At 38.8% G+C, this 14,055-nt stretch overlaps 1 long non-coding RNA gene across 1 annotated transcript; it reads right to left on the bottom strand.

The window, feature by feature from the left end:
• Nucleotides 1–217: 217 nt before the first annotated feature.
• Nucleotides 218–3,578, bottom strand: LOC109196591 (uncharacterized). The gene is made up of 8 exons (XR_003219234.1): nucleotides 3,329–3,578; nucleotides 2,600–2,682; nucleotides 2,394–2,446; nucleotides 2,123–2,165; nucleotides 1,589–1,899; nucleotides 1,295–1,473; nucleotides 856–1,025; nucleotides 218–315 (listed from the first exon to the last, which is right to left on the bottom strand). It is a non-coding gene; the product is annotated as an uncharacterized LOC109196591 (long non-coding RNA).
• Between the last annotated feature and the right edge of the window lie 10,477 nt (nucleotides 3,579–14,055).

Raw genomic sequence — 14,055 nt, 5'->3', positions numbered from 1 at the left:
TCATCATCATCATCAATCACAAATGTACAACAGTTAAATTAGTAATCATCTTGGCTACGTAGCTTAATCTATATATTCCAGTAGCGTTCGCTACAAACAAATACAGAAATAACAATAAAGGAAAACAACTGTCTAACAGACAGCATAGCCGAATTCAAGGCAACACATAACAATAATCATTTATTTGGTCTGAACATGCTCTCCAGTTCTGAAGCAGTCAGGGCCTTGGCAGAGAAGCATAGGAGTGGGGCCAGCACACTGGAATTTTGTTGCAGTGCACTTAAAAAATTCAGACTTTCCAGTCCATCTTTAAATCTGCAAAGGATAGACAAATAACTAATAATTGGTTTATAGCTATAACTATTGCAGTCTTCTAAATTGTGTTTAAATGTCTTTACCTACTAGATCTTTCATTATAAATTTGGACAGATTTCAAATGCATAGAATCACTCATACACAAAAACAATTCATAGCGCTCAGAAATTAACTGTGACAGCAAAAAAAGAAGAGCTCATTGGGATTTTAGCATTTAAAAAAATAGTGCTTTCACACTGGAATAAACAAGTGTGTCAAACAAGGGATCACCTCTTTTTATAAATAACTGAAAAATTAATCATGTTGCATGACTATGATTATTATGGGTCATTGTGAACAATAAATGTATACTAAATTAGAGTTCTAGTGTCAAAAGGTTAATAGCGTGCGACAGTGGCTCAGGAATTAACTAGTTGTTCATCAGATCACACGGATGCTACTGAATCAGTTTTTTCATATACATCTGAAGGTCTGAAAATGTCAGTGGCTGCTGTGATGAGCAACTGGCCATCCTGAATTTAAAAGGAGTAATGAGTTTACCGTTGAATGACACTTTGGTTTCTTTCAAGGATGTACCATCTGAGGTACTCCTCCACAAATGCTTGTTTCTCAAAAGGCTTGACGTTTCTGAGGCATCCAGCAGTTTGGAAGATTGTGCTGTTTTGCAAAATAAGATTATGCAAAGACTCCTCTGATTCAGCTTTCAGGACCTATAAAAAAAAAAAAAAGGTTTACTGTAAGAAAAACAAAAATATAATTTTCACTACTTTTACGATTCATTCAAACATTGGATTAAAAAAATAATCAATTTGTTATTTCACTTGTGTTGTTGGGAGTTGGAAATCCGTCCTTTCAGATTACAGAATCTACTTTCAAGATATGATCCAACCCGGATAACTTTTATCCTGATTAAATCTTTTAAACTGGCCCCAAGTGTCTTCTAAGTAAACCCATTCCCTGAGCCTAGGTAATTTTCTACCTGATGTAAAATTTTTGTGATCTCCTCATCTTGCACATCTTCTACAGTGGCGCTGAAACTCTGATTCCCTGTGATGTGGTTGACCAGGTTCTTGGAGAGGAAATGTGGTGCTGGTCCCCCATGCACAATGGATACAGCGATCATCTTTCCTGCTAAAAAGTACTCATCTTGCCTGGCAGCTGTTATACAGGGCACATAATTATCATGGTTAATTGCTATTAAATATGCTAATGAAAAAAATACGCCAATTTTTATTAAAATTTCCATTGTAATAATTACGGAGAAAACATCCACCTCTTGAATTATATACAAGATAACGGCTCTCTGGAGGTCCATCAAAGATGGGGCGATTTCACAGACTGCCCATAAGAAGTGTGAGGAATTCACGCCTCGGGCCACCTGTATCCAAACCTTCTTCAAAGCTGCCAGCATCATCATTAAACTTGATGAACATGTCGTAGTTGTCAGAGTATGTGCTGCGTCGAAATCCTCTAACAGCTCCATCCCATACAGCTGACCTTGATATATTGAACCTGCTGACCTTCTTGTGGTCAAGTTCCAGTGCCAAATTTGCAATAATTCCATGTGCCTGCAAATTGGTGTCTCTAAAAAAAAGGGAAACTTTTTTTTTTAAAGGTATATATACTTCTCTCATGATTGCATGATGTCTTGTACAGAACAAGATGGCGGTTAATTGGATTCAAATGTTTAAATTACTAACACAGGTTCTTCTGGGGGCTCAGCAAACAGTGAATCGTTATCTAATTGCAAAGTAAAGGCGGTGGAGATTGTCTGCTGCACTGTTTTACTAATAAAATAGTTTTTTACCTGTTGTACTTCATTAGCAAGCACAAGATCCCCAGCACCCTTCCTTAGAGAACAAAGAAAAGCATTTTTGTTGTGTACTGTGAAAATATTAATTGAAAATATTAATTTGAGAATATTTAAGCATCTTGATTAACAAACAAGCAATACAAGTATTATGTAGTCCATGTTCCAAAAACCATATACAGAATGAATGACAAAAGTGTATATCTCATTAATACAAAGTGTAGGCAAAAAACAGTAAAAGATTACATGTTCTTCAAATATCACTTACTCATATTCTGCCGCTTTCTGTAAAGGACTGCTTTCATGTTGAAGTTCCAATGGCTGAAACAAACAAACAAACACACGCACGCGAGCACGCACACACACACACAAAATGTATTTCACATATAACTATTAACTGTTTTACTGAACTGAGGCAAATGGTGGTGGCTAAACAACAAGAAAACTCTATAAAAATTTTTAAATTGTACTTACCAGTGTATCAGCAAGATCAAACTCAGAGGGCCTTTTAATAACAATCTCTGGGTCAGAGTCAGACAAGTCTGAGTTTTCTCCAACTACAAAACATGAAAACAAATTAAGCTAAGCTAACTAAATTCATACTAATGTATGAAACTTTATTTGATCATCAATAATAGATTAATACGAAAGGCATAAAGTTAGCATTTAAAACTCATGACTCAGTAGATCCAAAAATGGCTGAATTTCATGTTTCCAGGAAGAAACATAACATATACAAGCTAATTTAGGGAGCAATGGTGGCAGAGGAGTTAAAAGCCCGCCCTGTAATCAAAAGGTTGAAGGTTTGAGCCCTGCTCAGTCTGTCACAGTCGTTGTGTCCTTGGGCAAGACACTTCACCCTCCATGCCAGGTGGTGGTAGTGGGAGGGATAGGTGGCATCTGTGTACAGCAGCCTTGCTTCAATCAGTGAGTCCCAGGACAGTTGTGTCCACATTGTAGCTAATCACCAGCAGTGTGTGAATGTGTGTGGGTGAATGACTGGTTTTGTTGTGAAGTGTCTTGGGGGGGTTGTAGAACCCTAGAAGGTGCTATATCAAATACAGGCCATTCACCATTTTAATGTAGGTATGCTATTGACTTGGGTGCTTTATGCGTAATGTTATCATTTCACAATTTCAAAATTAGCATTTGTTGAAACTAAGGGAATGTGTGTCAAAATCCAAACAAACATTAGCAGCTTACCATCTTCAAAGTCACTCTTCAAGCAGATGAAAACAGTGATTCTTTGATAAGGCTTGCCAACTTCAGCCTTATAAGCCTCAAGTGTAAATGGTCTTTGTGTTCCAGGGACAGTAATGACCTCAGTGCCATCCGGATACAGAAGAAGGAAAGGTCCATCTTTTAGATCTTTGTTAAAGTCCTTCATTTTTTTAACAGCTTGATTGAGCAGACTTGTGGCAGTAGCGTCAGCGTCTGTTGTTAGGAAATAGTTTTTCCACGGTATGGCTTCAAACCACCCTTTTTAATGGTCATCAAGCCGACATGAGTTATCTGTAAGGAAAAAGACATGAACAATGGGCCAAGTAGATACTAATATGACTCTAAGCAGATCTATTCAAACTTGAATATTTATTAACTGCAAAAGAGGGATCTTCCTGACAACCTAAATGTACAATTACTCGTAAACAATTGTTCTTATTCTGGATAGCTTTACTACACTGAACATTTTTTACACAACTCCCCTAAGGAATAACAAAAGAATGTCATTAGAAAATTAACCTCAACTTGTTTTCAGACAGAGCTAGCCAAACTACCTGAACCTTTCTTTTTTCCTTTTTCTTTAAGCCCTTCCTCCCTTCAGAAAACTTTTGCCTCTCTTCATTTTTCTTTTTTCTGTATTCTAAGAAGGTGCTGAAGGTTGGAGTCGGGCAGTTTGAGGTAGTCTGTGATGCTAAAGGGAAACAAAGGAAAAATGTACTACAATGTCACACATTAAAGACATTCATTCATGTGACATTCCATTGTCCACACAACACGCAAATAAGGACAACACTGAATAATCTCACTAGAAAATTTCTACCAAGGAATGACAATGTAACTGATACTATTGACCAATACAATTCTACACCAGTAAGTTTTAATGTATAGACACATAATAGTGTTAGTTCCTGAAGTTAACCAAACATAATAAATGAACTAATTTATTATCGTTTCAGTTGTGGAAATGCTCAGAGGACTGTTCCACGAAGCAAGCTAATCCCAAAAGCCAGGCTCACTCTGAAAATCCAGGCTCGATTGCCCCAAATTCGGTTCCAAGAACGAGGCTAACCTGCAGTCTTTCTGCTCATTCATTATGCAATATGCTTGTGGACAAGTCTGGTCCGTGGCACCCTAGCTGCGAGGTTTGTTAACACTAGAACTGCCCTCAAACCTTCACTACTAGAAAGGTCTTGAGCAGTCATTTTGATAGCTGCGTGCATTTTCAAATGAGCCTCGATTTTCTGAGCTCGCTTAGTGGAACAGCCCTCTGGTCTGCTATGGTCTGGAAACAGCTAACGCTAGGCTAATAAATCAATAAATAACAAACATTTTATTATGCTTATTAACTTACTCAATGGGAGTGAAGTGTCTCCGATGCAAGATGCGTGATAAAGCCTCTCGCCACAGCCGCTGCAAAAGTTTGGTGACTCCTCAACCAGACTTTTCCCATAGCTAGGACAAAACATTCCGCCGTTTTTCAAAAGAAATGCGCTACAGGCAGAGTAACTTCCGGTTCCAAAGACGAACAGCGCGGACATCCAATCAGTGATGTCTCCTGTTGCCGACTGGTACCTACCCTTTCCGGTTTTCTTAATGTAATTGTGCTTCTCAATTTGTTTTTGTGATTCTTCTTTTGTTTTTGCGCTTTTCAATTTGTTGTTGCGCTTTTCAATTTGTTTTTGCGCTTTTCAATTTGTTTTTGCGTTTAGTGAATTTGTTTTTGCGCTTTTCAATTTGTTGTTGCGCTTTTCAATTTGTTTTTGCGCTTTTCAATTTGTTTTTGCGCTTTTCAATTTGTTTTGCGTTTTTCAATTTGTTTTTGCGTTTAGTGAATTTGTTGTTGCGTTTAGTGAATTTGTTGTTGCGCTTTTTAATTTGTTTTTGCGCTTTTCAATTTGTTTTTGCGTTTAGTGAATTTGTTTTTGCGCTTTTCAATTTGTTGTTGCGCTTTTCAATTTGTTTTTGCGCTTTTCAATTTGTTGTTGCGCTTTTCAATTTGTTTTTGCGCTTTTCAATTTGTTTTGCGCTTTTCAATTTGTTTTTGCGTTTAGTGAATTTGTTTTTGCGCTTTTCAATTTGTTTTTGCGTTTAGTGAATTTGTTTTTGCGCTTTTCAATTTGTTTTTGCGTTTAGTGAATTTGTTTTTGCGCTTTTCAATTTGTTTTTGCGCTTTTCAATTTGTTTTTGCGTTTAGTGAATTTGTTTTTGCGCTTTTCAATTTGTTTTGCGTTTAGTGAATTTGTTTTTGCGCTTTTCAATTTGTTGTTGCGCTTTTCAATTTGTTGTGCATTTTGTGATTTGTTTTTGTGGTTTGCACTTCAGGGCCACCGTAGTAGATGTCCTTAATAAAAGGGAGAGAGACTCCGATGATCTTCTCTGCTGTTCCCACTATCCGCTGTAGGGTCTTGCGGTCCGATATGGCACAGTTCCCAAACCAGACAGTGATACAGCTGCTCAGGATGCTCTCAATAGTTCCTCTATAGAAGGTGGTCAGGATCGGTGGTGGAAGCTGGGCCTTTCTCAGTCTTCTCAGGAAGAAGAGACGCTGTTGGGCTTTCTTGTGCAGGAAGCTGGTGTTGAGGGACCAGCCGAGGTCTTTCTCCAGGTGGACGCCCAGGAATTTGGTGCTGTCAACGATCTCCACAGAGGAGCCGTTGATGCTCAGCGGTGAGTGGTCGCCTCGTGTCCTCCTAAAGTCAACAAGCATCTCTTTTGTCTTGTCAACATTCAGAGACAGGTTGTTGTCTTTACACCAGTCCGTTAGCTTCTGCACTTCCTCTCTGTACGCTGACTCGTCGTTCTTGCTAATGAGACCCACCACGGTCGTGTCATCAGCGAACTTAATGATGTGATTTGAAGTGTGTGTTGCTACACAGTCATGAGTCAGCAGTGTGAACAGCAGAGGACTGAGCACACAGCCTTGTGGGGCCCCAGTGCTCAGTGTGGTGGTGCTGGAGGTGCAGTTTCCGACCTTACAGTTGGGCGATATGTGAAATTTTTCCAACCAACAATCGTCAGTCCAGTAAATGACAATAGGCGACTTTTTGATGGGCGGAGCAACGTAATCATGCACAGACTGATTTGCCTGTTTAGAATTTATACATACCTTCTTTTCTTGTTTGTTTCAGTATTAATATGGCTGCTTGTTGGATTATTCATTCATTTATTTATTTATTTGAGCTGCGCCAAATCGCACTAAAGACTTAACTTTACATCTGAGATTTTTTTAAATGTTTGCTGGGTTTCCACAGAGGATATTTTACCTGGTAACTGGGAGACAGAGAGAGCAAGGAGAGGTTGTTCTGGGTGTGAAGGTGAGAATAGAGCAGTGGGACTGGACCTCGATGCACAACAGTCTACCAGCTACACCACCTGAGACTCTGCTGAGCTCGCGAATAATGCTTCCTTCATTGTCTCCTTTAGCAGAGGAGACACTGGGAGCATCCTTAATGAAAGGAGAGGGAAATGCAGCCACATGATTTTTGAAAACAAACCACCACATCAAAGTGCATCTTCAGGACTTTGTAGTTTCACCCACCCTCACATTATGATTATCAATCGGTCTGATTCGCTGAGCTACTCCTTATCAAGTCTCCTGCACATCCGTCCTTCGCCTCGTGACGTCTGTCATGGCGGGCAGGGTGAAGTGATTATAACAGGAGGCTTTCTGTTTGTTTGTGTCGTTTATGTGAACGAAGCTCGGGCCTCGGAGGTCGCGCTGTGTACTGAGGCAGCTTGTATGTTTCTATTTTATTTTATTTTATTTTTTAATATGTGACAGTTGTTTACAGTAAACAACAGGAATGTTCGCGGCCTGCCGTTCGTGTAACCGAAGAGAAAGTGGAAGCTGGAGGAGAGCTCACCTTCAGCGGCGAAAACCACGACGAAGAGGAACAACAGAGCCCAGCAGAGAGACGCGAGTGTTAGTGAAGCCATTCCCGTTTATCCCAGTACATCCCAAACACTAACACACTCTATGGATTCAATAATTTTCCACTTTAACAATGGAGGAAACCCGTAGACGCGACCACTGAGAGATACTATTGGTACGGAAATACGTACCAACAGTGTTTCTGATGTTCCTGAGTGGGTGTTTTTTTTGTTTTTTTTTTGTAAGTCTAAAAATGTTTGCGCAGGCGTTCACGTGCCTGGGCTGAGTGCTACGTGTTATCATTTTATTTTGTCCTTGCCACGCCTTTAAATTTCCCCTGGAACAGAAAACGAAGCAGTGCGTGTGCTTTTATTTTGACAGGATCCACCACGATTCCTGTTCTAGAGAATGTGTCGTGGAATCTTTATTTTTTTGTTTTTCACAGTGGGTTCACACTAAAACAAAAACCCAACATTTTCCTGTTTCTGAGGAGATCCGGTGTCACTGAAGTCAAATCCATTCATAAAAATGAGTGAAGTCCGTCAAAAGGAGCAGTGATCACTGGTCTAAATTAACTTCATGTATTTATTAATGGCGTTTTAAAAGATGGTTTTTAACCAAACTGCTTTATATTCATGGCCTGTGGTCACAGACATGTTACTTCCCCTTATAAGATTAGCAGCCCTGTGAGGAAACGCCTGCAACGTCTTTTTTCTGTCCCCCAGAAAAAGAAAAATTGAGCTCCTTTAGTTTCTGTTTAAACCACAAACGGCTCAACCACAAACACTAACGGTCACTTTGTGCAGCACAAAAACTTTAAAGTCAGTTATAGTTGACTAAATTAATGAAAATGTTAAATGTCGTATTTCAGACTCTCAGCTGTGTTGATATAATGAGTGAATGATTTGATCTTTTCACTGCCTGCTGTGTTTCCTCGACTCCTGAGCAAAGATAAAGAGTCAGTTCAGACCTGCAGTTGGTCCTCGTGGTGTTTTGAACTTGAATTCAGCCTGATTTGTTTTTCATGTCTTCTCCTCCATCATCAGTTATCAGGAGAGCAGACAGTCAAAGTACAAGAATTCAAACAAACACAGAGATTCTACTTACAGAGCAGACACAGCACAGATGTTTCCTTCATCGTCCTTCTCACTCGTTTGAGCTTTTTTCATTTCTCTCACTGACACCAAGTAAAGCCCGCCCTCCTCCTCTGAGTGTGTTTCTTCCTCTATTTGTACAAAGATCGTGGTGGATTTCTAAACTCTTAATGATTCATTCATGTGATACATCTATTTCAGAATATAAACTTGTTATTGCAAAACATTTTATATTAAGTTGCTTGTCTCTGTGATAATCGTAGCTGGGATATTTGAGCATTACACAGCTACATTCTCGCCTGAAAATATCTTAAAAGGTTATTTTGTGACCCAGAAAGGGTAGTCTGGGGAAAAGGAGGATCGCATTTGTCGGCCTGTGCGTACTTGTAAGCGCGGCAATGGCGGAGGAGCGCCGCTGAAAAACTTTTTACTTTTTCTGGGTCACAAAAGAAACTTTTAAGATATTTTCAGGCGAGAATGTAGCTGTGTAAAGTTCAAATATCTGCTCGATTTATCAGGACATCACATATTTGCAAAAATACTCCGACGTTTTCGGAGACGTCCATTTTTTTTTTTTTTCATGCTTTGTGGGAGCTTTTGAACATCTGTGGCATCTATTAATGTCAAATCTAGCCTTTATTTAACAACATAAGCAAACTCTATGTTACAATGATTGCACAGCCATTAAGGATCAAATCAGTTTCTGAAAAATGTTCTGTTTTTTCTCCCTCTGCTTGCTTCTTACTGTCTTTGAGGCTCGGGACCAGCACTCCTGCTGTTGGACAGAAAGACATCAGTAAGTATTTTGGTTTTCCAATATATTAGCAACTGTCAGTGATATTTATATTAATTAGGCTGAACTTTAATCATACTTTAGATCCGCCTGTTTTACTTATTGTTTTATTTGTGGTTTGGTTTGGGGAAGTTGTTTCTTTACTGATCTTTTCCTGTCTTCTGTTATTAGACTTGAGATGTGACTGCACTATGCTGTTGCTGGTGACCACAGTTAATTCTACAAGACACGCTGTGTAAGTAAACAAACAACAACAGTTTGGTCTGTATTTCTTGAAAGATCACATCCCCCAAACTTAGTTTAGAGGGTCTACACTGTATATAGTGAAGTCTGCAAGTTTTCTGTTTTGTGCCCAAAATCATTTTGCACATCATTAGAATGAAAGTTATTGGCCATGTTTGCATAGCCCTTTTAAAATGATGCTTTCATGACATTATTGTGTGTTGGGTGGTGGTCAGGGCTATGCAGACTGACAATTTGGGACATTGAATGTCACCTCTCCGGTGGGGAGGGAGCCTGAGATCGTCTAAATTGGAGTCTGTTTTATACCAAATGCAGAAAAAATGTTTTAAGAAAGCAATTAAGTTCATGTTCCAAAAAATATGATTGTTTGCTTGCAGGACAACAGGAGAGATGAGTCCTCCGTCACAGATGGTGTGGTCAGTGAAGATGGTCGCCTGCAGGTTCAAGCTCATTGCATCTCCAACCCACATCCACTGCCACTGTACTTAAGGGAAGTTAAAGACTTTCTTCTGCACCTACATTTGGATCACCTCGATCCATGACAGTCATTCAGGCAGTAATGCCTGGACTGGAAACAAGCCATCCTTAAAATATTACAACATTCCAGCTCATGTGTTGGAATGGAAAACAAATGTGTTGTTTAAATTAGAGACTGCACTTGTGACAGAACAATAAATATTTTATTTTGATTATATAAGTAATGTAAGTACAAAACAAACTGTGGTAGGCCTAAACTTATTTTCAGAATAATTACATCTGAGACTTTGTTTCATTGTAAGATTATAACAGTGATGGCAATATTATTGTTTGTTGTTCAGCAGAACAGTGTCCAGTATGTTGGCTGTTATACTTTGTTGTGTTTGAAAATAAAAGTTGGGCTCATTTTAACATCATTACAAAAAGTGTTGTTAATTATTTTTAATCATATTCAGGTTACCACAAATTGTTTTTTCATTTAGTTGAACTTGAAATGTTTGTCAGTAGGTAAACAATTAGTATTGTACAGTCAGAAATATCAAGTTATTCTTAATACTGCAGACTTGCAATGTATAAGTTGTCCTAACAGCAGGGCTCGCAAAATTTCAAAATCCCTGGTAGCCCTTCGGGCAGGCACTCTTCAGTTTTTGGTAGCCCAAAATAAATTTAAGTAGCTCGAATAAAAAAGAGAGCAATTTTTTAATGTTTTGTTTCCTTTACAATATTATACATTAAAGTATAATATTGTAACGGAAACAAAAATTAATCAGAAAATTGTTAAAATACAAATCACAACAACTGTATAAAAATTACAATCATCAACTCAAATACTTGTTTCTAATTGAACAGGAATTTCTATGAACTTGTAAGAACTGTGTAGAACATGAATCAGTCTGTGTCAGATCCTGAATCTGAAATTTCCACTGAAGTCAAGGGTAAGAGGTAAGGGGAACCAAGATCAAGGCCATTTGCTTTTTGAAGTTTGCAAAAACTGCTAAATTTGGCCAATGGTAGTTCACTCTTTGCAACATAGTACGCTTCTGAAAGATTTTTCAGGACTTCTGCTTGTGGTTGGTTTATTTTTAGTATGTTTTTTGCAATTGCTGTTTGTTCTGGGAAAGATATTGCAGACTGGGCAATAATGCATTTCTTGTGTTTCTCATGGGTTCTGATGGGGTCTTTCTTAAAATTACTGGTCCCAGTAACAAAGGCGCTTGTCGACTCAAATGAAATGAAACTCACAACACACCCGGCAGAACATGATGTTATTTAGCTCGTCATATTCCAGCCACAGAAATTCTTTTGTCCATGAAACCAAAAAAAGCTGCACTTTCTTTTTGCCTCATAGTCTGATTTGTCATAACTTTTCCATTTTGTGGTCGGCTTTTCATTGGCTGCCCCTTCTTCACCCTGACCTGTCTTATTTGGCTCAGCAGAACTAAAATACTGGCGTAAATCCTGCTGCTTTTACACACGTACTTACATAACGGTCAGCGATTCTCTGCGCAATCAACCTCTCACATGTTTAAGCTTGCTGTGGGAGATTTCACTTGTCAGGTTTGAATAGTAAGCTAATGAGTGATAAGATGATGCCAGAGGAATTGGTGCGCAATTAATCGTCACTCACCAATCAGTGCCGCCGCTCTCTACACACTGTTCGCGCGATCGCAAAGTGAAAGTGAAAGCAAAAAACAAGCACAAATTCAAACGCGATTTCAATATGTCGTATATTGACAGTGGCTCATCGATGCCAATAACATACTTACTCAGCTACATTTGCGAAAGAAAATGCAAAAGCATTGACACATATTTTTCCTTCCTATGATAGCCCGACGGGCAGGGCTGAGATGGATTTTGGTAGCCCGACTGGAAAAATCGCTAGCCCCGGGACGTCGGGCTAGCGATTTTGCGAGCCCTGCCTAACAGTCATCTTAAGTAAGCTTTACTTAGTTTTTTTGAGGCAACGAGTTTCCATAATTTTTTTGAGTTCTGGGAACTAACAAGGCTGTACAGTGTACTCAAAATGAGTAAGTTGCCCTAACTTGGTCATCTTACGTAAACTTGATCCAATATTTTGAGTTCTGGGAACTAATTAGATTTTACAGTGTTTACCACATTATTTATTTGTAATTTCTAGTTTTATATCTCTTGGAGATATATCTTTTATATACTTGTAAATGCACCATGGGGGGCTTGGGGTGAAACAGAATTTCGGTGCACTGTATACTGTGTGTACTGCTGTGTTGACAATAAAGCTCTTGAATCTTGAATAAAGTGATTCTGTCTGCATCAGGAGTTCAGCCTGGTATTCCTTACTTCAGATTGGGACAATAAATATAACAGAAGGTGATGTGACCCTGTAGTCCTTCCAACTCACACTTCTAGTCCCTGCAATGAATATATCATATGTAATAATGACTCTAATCTTTAGCGTCTAGACATTTTTGGAACTTTTCTACCAGCTCAACAGCTCAGTTCTGTCACCACACACACACACACACACACACATACAAAACAGTTTCTCTGCAGTTTAGATCACAATCTGTATGTCTGTTGGCCAAAAATGCAGCTGGGTGAAAACATGTGAATGTGTGATGATTTTTGGAGATGAAGAAAGCAGGAACAGAGTTCAGAAAACAAGAGGGAGATTACATTCAATGATAAAGGCTGCTGAGCATGTGATTAAAGTAGAAATTTAATCAAGGATCTGTGCATAATGGACATTTTTCCTGGTTTTATTTTGTGAAATGATTTGTTGTTGCTCATGATGAACTTTACAAAAACATTCAATATTTATACACGGAAATGAAAAAGCATGGAAAAACAACCATGATGATCTATGACCTCAGCACATTGAAAATAACACTAAAAGCATTTTAATAGTGATATGAATTAATTTAGAACTCACCGGAAAGAAGATGCAGAGACCAAACCAACAAAAAGCTGGGGATTGCACAGAACTCGATCCGCTCGTCTCACCGCTGCAATGCAAGCCTGACGTCTTTGTTTAGTAATATCGGATACATGGGATCCCTCACGTTGCCTCCAGGATGGAAAACGATGAAAAGAGAGCCCATTATCCAGCTTCTTGCCTTCACGATCGTGTGATCAAACGTTGCAACTGATAACACAACACGTACGAACCATAGCTGAAGCTGAATCCAGTGTCTAGCCTACTGTCATGGCGGAAGGGGGCGTGGCCCACCTCCAGTGACATCACGCTCCAAAGCCCTATTGGTTTCTTGCTCTCTCTCTTTCTGGTTGGGTTCTAGTTGTGTGTTTATTTGTTTCTACTTCTCCTTTGAGTCTACTGACTCAGATAATTTACTTTTTGTTAGCTTTGATTCAAATAAATCCAGTTAAATGCTCAGTGATTCTCTTTGTCCTTTCTTTGAGTCGGCTCTTCATAAAGTGCTGCTCCTCCAGTAGGTAATGACTATTTTCTATAAGTTGGTAAACTGCATTATTTTTAATGGCTCCACTGTCCTGTGTTGGTCAGTCTGTTATTTTGGTGACTGCTGGCCCACATGTTTGCTTTTAACTGGAGTTTTTTCTGTTAAGTTTAGCAAAATCCAACAGTTCCTCTTTTTTCTTTTCTTTGATAATCATGCAGGTATTTTTCTTAAACACTTAACAGATGTTAAACTTAATCTGACTATCATTATAAAAATGTAAACAGCTGATTTATTTTGATATAACAATGTGTGTCAGTGCTGTGGAGAAATTTCTAGAAGCTAAAATGTTTCCTTATTTTTCATCTGTATCTGAATCCAAATCCAGACACGGATAACTGACTGTAAACTTACTCGGGTTCATTTCTGTAAATTATTTATTTTCAAAATAAAAGCATCATTGAACTAATGCTGTTGATTTCCTTATATGTGTTTCATACATAGAGCAGAGATCAAACCTTGACGTGCTGGGAGTTACTGTCACAGGTAAAGTGACACCTGGTGTTTAGAAGAAAGAGCTGCTTTTAAAACATCGTCTACAGTAACGCTGACAGCTCTGTGAGGCTGAACTCTGAAGTGATCAGAGCCACGACGAGCACAGCATCAGTTACGTTATGATCGCAATAAAAACCTCAAACAACAGCATGAATGAAATGACAAACACAGACTGTAAGTGAAGAAGTGGAGACAAAATGTTCACCTATATCTGAAGTGCACACTGTAGAACCATATGTGTTGTGTATATTATGTGAAACATAATTTCAGGATCAGCTGAGATT

The sequence above is a fragment of the Oreochromis niloticus genome, linkage group LG3 (assembly GCF_001858045.2).
Source record: "Oreochromis niloticus isolate F11D_XX linkage group LG3, O_niloticus_UMD_NMBU, whole genome shotgun sequence".
NCBI lineage: Eukaryota > Metazoa > Chordata > Actinopteri > Cichliformes > Cichlidae > Oreochromis > Oreochromis niloticus.
Note: the sequence above shows the minus strand (reverse complement) of the source record. Positions and strands in the feature narration are given on the sequence as shown.